Raw genomic sequence first — 6,000 nt, forward strand, 5'->3', positions numbered from 1 at the left:
TGCTGAAGCGATTTTCTCCTGAATCCTGTGGCACTTGACAGGCTTGAGTGTGGCTGTTGTTGTTCTCCTTGATATATTGAATATTGAGGTTGTAAACTTTGTGGTAGTGTATGATTTCTGTGGACTCGTGGATCAGGGTGTGTAAAGGACTGTCTTCCTTCCACAACGCTAACTGGGTAAACTCAGAAACTCTTCCCTTGCTTAGATAGTACACAGCTACAGCAGCCTGGACTCTAGAGATGGGACAGAGAAGAAAGCTTCTGTGCAGACTCCAGTTCTCCCTAAATCAGCTTAAGCCGGGAAGGACCGGATGCTTCTACTAGCTGTGATCATCTTCATCCATGCAAACAAAATTTGATGAGAGTCTCAAATCCACTCTTCAAAGCAGATTTCACAGATGTCTGAATAATCAGTTCAGTTTTCTGTTCTCTCCTCCCAGAAACACATGGTCCTAGCACTCACTTGATGACTTCCTTCTCTCTCTCTCTCATAGTTGGCTGCCTCAAGGTGTAGCTCGCTATGGCTTTAGTTCTTTGTGAAAGATGAGGTGGATCCCACGCACATGACATTGACTTTTAAATCTCCCCATATTTACCACTTTACTTTTATAGAATCAAGCTACTTTTTAAGTGACAAAGATATTATTTCATTTTAGTTTCTACTAAATGTGTTAGAGCATCATTTCTAATAAGAAATGTTACAGAGGAAGGGCTATTACTCATATGTCATGTTTAAGCAAGTCTATTGGAAAAACAAGCCATACAAACTTTTTCTGTACTTTTTGTTTTATCTCTGTATCTACATTATAGGTCCCATTGATCAATAAAATTGGAAGTTACAATTTTGTTTTTAAATAGAATATTAAATCAGTCCATGAAATTTTGAGAGTTGCTACATTTTTCAAATTCTGCACCTAAATTCATATTAATAAAAAAACTAATTTGGTCTTTTTAATCTTTATGATTTTCCTATTTTTTCCTTTTTTTAAAAAAAAATATTTATTTATGATGTATACAATATTCTGTCTGTGTGTATATCCGCAGGCCAGAAGAGGGCACCAGACCCCATTACAAAAGGTTGTGAGCCAGCATGTGGTTGCTGGGAATTGAACTCAGGACCTTTGGAAGAGCAGGCAATGCTCTTAACCTCTGAGCCATCTCTCCAGGCCTTAAATTTTTTCCTAAAAAAATTTGGTCTAGGAATTTAGGATTTCCAGTTCAACAAATTATGGAACTTTGAGAAAATTATTTATATAACTTTGCATAATTTTATATAAGTTTGACTAAATCACCCTGCCCCATGGAGTAACACAGCAAAAATGGCATTCCTCCTACATAGCTTATTCTCTCTGAATGACATAGTTGCCTCTTATGTCCAGTCTTGAAAATGTGGGCTATCCTTGGAATTAGGAGAAAATCAGGTTCTGTAGGAACCCCTTGTGAAAGAGCCTCCTTTCTGGAGTTACCTGGAATGGGAATTTGGGCTAGAATTCCTCAAGTTTGATTCTTAGAGAAGAAGAGGCAGAGGCAGAATTACAGAAATGAGGACAGTTACTTTGTTGTGGTAAATGAAAGTGAGGCACAGGAAATCACCACTGAGACAAAGCAGGGAAGAGGGACAGAGTCCCTGTTCCAGCCTCAGTGTCCTCAGTGTGGCATGGTGATGATCACAGATCCTTTAGAAGGAGATGCTCGGCCCTCTGCATATCACATGGAAAGCAGCACCCAAGAATCAACATGACATCATCATTGTGCAACTTAGATAATTTACTGGATTTGAATGACAATTTCCCCTTTTGTAGAACTTGGATACCTGCACTCACTTTTCCAGAATGCTATGACTACCCCGAGAATTACTGAGAAATTAGCATCAGGAGGTAATGTCATCACTTCCTGTGATGATAACAGCCATGTTCCCTGTTCAAGGGTATGGACACATTCTAGATGGTGATATAAGTGACATTCCAAGGCAGCTATAGTGCAGTGGTCTGCAGGAGAGAGGACTGACACAGTGTCTGCGTAGGCATCCCAATATGCATCCCATTACTCTCCTCTCTCATGTGTGCCCAGGGAAACCCCCCACGGAAGGGCGGGGGGGTACTCACTTCACAGACTCTCCCTGCTGGCACATTATATAGACCTGCTATACTGAAAGAGTGAAGTCAACTCTCGACCTGGGGACTCACTTGACAGACTCTCCCTGCAAGCACACTATATAGACCTGCTATGCTGAAGGAGTGAAGTCATATAACACATTTAGAGAAACTCCTTACTTGTAGGAAATGTTTCATCAATGTGAGCTTTGTTACTCAGAAGCCATGTGACCTTGGACTCTTACTTTCCCTCTCCAGGCCTTAGTTATCAATTAAGTTGGGGTAGGGGGTTGATGATTCTCAACCTGATTTCTCTTTTCTCCTTGGAATAATGTGGGAAACAGAGATAAATCTAAGATCCATGTCTCTTTATTTGATCCGATATGGGTTTCGGCATCTGAAATATTAAATGTTTCCAGAATGTTCTAATATGCAGCTTGGGTTTAAAATTTCCTAGATACATTTTATGAAACACCAGGAGATATTCATGATTAGTCCCTTGACAGACCTGTTACATTAACAAGGCAAGGCAGGACCATCCCTTATGCTTCAGAATAGTACTGCCCCCCATGCTGCACACAACACCCTAGAGACCAAGTAATTGGTATTTCTTATGAATATTCCTCTTATGAGAAATACCAGGGACATTTCTCAGGGAGGAGACCCCAGGGTCCCCAATATCCAACCAAGTCAGAACACTGTTCAACTCCAATTTGATGGTACAACTCTCATATATTGCACAGGACTACAGAAGAACAATTTCTGAGGTCTGACATTTTCCCCTTTCACTCAAAACTCAACCTCAATGTCACAGTATGTTGCTGAGCTCTGTCCTTCAACCTTCTCATGGTCACCTGCTCTCTATAATTAGCCCCTCTGGAGGAAGTGCTTGCAGTCCTGATTGTGCTGTAAAAGCCACTGGACAACTTAGTAAGATCACTAAGAAAGAGGAGGATGTCAGGGTACAGAACAGTGTTTCTCAGGATGTGGTTCATGACTTGTCTGCTGGTTGAACAGAACTTTCACAGCAGACTAATATCAGATATTTATATTATGATTTATAAAAGTAGTGACATTACAATTATGAAACAGTAATAAAAATAATTTTATGGTTGATGGCCCCCACCACATGAGAAATAAAGCGTTGCAGTATTACGAAGATTGAGAACTACCAGGATAGAGGCTCTTCTCCTTACATAGGTTTTTCAGAGTAGGGGCAGAGACAATCTACAGGCATGCCATGTTACACCTTTATGGATTTTTGCTACAGCTATCAGTGGCAAAGAATAAATATATGATCTCACATCTAGTAACAGCTGCAGTAATACATAGGATTTGCAAACACCTACTTAGGCATAGGAGTCTGCTACATCCACAGCTGTCTCGCCAGTATAGCAGAAATGCTGACTGGATGGGCAAATATTGCCAGAAGGAGTGGGATTCATGCTTTTCGGAGCTGCATGTTCCAGGCGGTCCCTTGGCAATCAGTTGTGGTGTAATGCTACCTGAGTCGCCATTAGTACTGACTCGACCTGGCTGTCCTTGGAGCCATATGTGTGTCTTTTCCCTTGTTTGTGTGTTCTTTGTGATTCTTGCATATTGCTAACAGATCAGACTATTCCAGACAGTTGCGGATACAAACAAAACTGCTAAGGACACTTTTGAATTCTGCTCCACTATTAATTAAAGCCTTAAAAAAGTAGCCAGTTCTGGGAATTGCCAGAATCATCATTACGACAATTCCTTGATGATGTGGAACAAAAGGAGTTAATTTTACTAGGAAAAACCTTAGAGGCTTTAGGCATTTGCCTGAGAAATATGTACAGTTGTAAATAGAAGGCCTATGAAACCTTTCTTGTGGGAAGAAAAAGACCTAACCTAACCTGACAATATCTGACCCTGAGAATTGAGAAGGGAGGAGAGTTGAAGTTAGTGATATAAAGTAAACTTCAGAGAGATTCAAGACTATGTATTAGAATTTTCCTAGCAGAAAGCTTTCCCAGGGAGATAGTAGCCTTTTTCTTTCTCACCCAGGCACACAAGGTCACTTAACTCAAACCAACCAGCTACCTGCAAGCTGATAAAGATGGTCTAGCTCAAGGGCAGTGATCTCTTTGAAGGCAAGAAGAGAGAGTTTGTTTTGTAAAGTGTGAGAGAGCAGAAGTCCTTGTGCCCAAGTCAAATCATCTTCAAAGATTCTTTTTGTAAACTGTTTTATGCTGTTCTTTTCTGTTTTATGATTTGATGATGTATGCCTTTGCCAAGTTCTTTGATTGTAAAAAAGAAATATATAATCCTGCACTGAAGTAAGTAAATCGCAACAGCATGTCTCAACATTGAGAGTGTCTGTGTGTCACTTTCCTCGCCGTATCCTGATTTCTCCTGTGCCTTCGCCCTGATTCCCTTACGGTCTGAGTGGCTCCCCTGAGTCGGTCCATAGCAGGAGTCTACCTTCATTTTCATTTTTCTATGGTGATGTTTTTGTTCAGTTTTTATGGAAGGGAACATTGATGCACATTAGCTGAAGATTGGGATGCAAATTAATCACCTGTAGGGGTGAGACGAGTTTTGTCATTTGGCCTGTGTAAATTGTCTATCCATGTGCAGTCTGATATTAATCCCACCAAAGGTTTGGTCACTGGAAACTGAACAATGTCAAGACGACCAAAACACTCCTTATAAGGAGTGGCTGGTCCCTCAAACCTATAGGAATATAATGTGTGTTCACATTTAAATAGAATGACTTCAATTGACACTTGATAACACTCCTGGTTTGATGCGCATTTTAGGAGATACATTTGAAGAAATACAAATGTGTATGATATTTCCAAATGCAGCCTGTCACACATACTAACCTCAGGACAGGACATCTGCACAGCACACTGCCTTCCTCCCACTAGTCCACTCAAATGTATGTTTTCAACCAGGAAGTGTTACTGTCTGTTTAACTAGCTTCTGTCTGTGTCTTTTATGATTAACAATAAGGACATGAACCACCTTTAGCTTTTTCTGCAGAGGGTAATCACTGTTTTCAACCTCAAACTAAGTCCGACTGAAGACTACATTTAGAGATGCAGACTAGTGAGCTCACAATGTTAAACTCAGGCTTGGCACAGATGAGACCTTTTAGTGTGCAAGTAAAATAAGAGAAAGCAAATGACTGAAAGAAACAGGAAGGGTTCCAGCTTTGTGGCCCTTCTGTGATGGTATTTCCTGAGTAAATGTAAAAATATTTTCCCTAGATTTGCAAAGTTTCCTGAGGAAGCCAGCAAAGCAAATGATAGAAAATATAAAATACATTGATAATTGCCTCCATTTGTCCAGAATGACAATCCCACTTGGCTTTGCCCTTCCTCATTTACAGGTGGGGATCTTTGCTAAACTCTGGAGACCATAGAACAAGGGATAAAACAGAAGGACAAATCCTGCCCAAAAAAATGACCCAAAAAATAAAAAAAAAAGCAAGGATGATAAATAGTTAATGTCTGTGTCTGGGACACAGCTATCACCTTGGAACAGAGCAGGTCCTTAGTATGGCTGAAGCTCTGGTATTGATCCCAAGGACTCTTCTTACACAGTGTGGAACCCTGTGTCTAATGAAATGGTGCCACCAACACTCTCCTTACCATCTCAACTAACAATCAAGTTGATCTGCCACAGATACACTTACAGAGCAACAATATCTATACAATTCCTAGCTGAAATATTCTTCCTAAGCAAATCTAGCTTGAGGTAGGTGTACATTTACAACTACCAGTTATAGACAATGTCACAGGAAACCTGGGCTAGTAAGAACTCACACATCTAATGCTTTTATTTACACCTTGCTAGTGTTAGTATTATAGGCATTGACTGCTAGACTGGTTGCTTGTTGTTGTTGCTGTTGTTGTAGTTGCTGTTGTGCTGGG

The sequence above is a fragment of the Myodes glareolus genome, chromosome 20 (assembly GCF_982192425.1).
Source record: "Myodes glareolus chromosome 20, mMyoGla1.1, whole genome shotgun sequence".
Lineage (NCBI taxonomy): Eukaryota > Metazoa > Chordata > Mammalia > Rodentia > Cricetidae > Myodes > Myodes glareolus.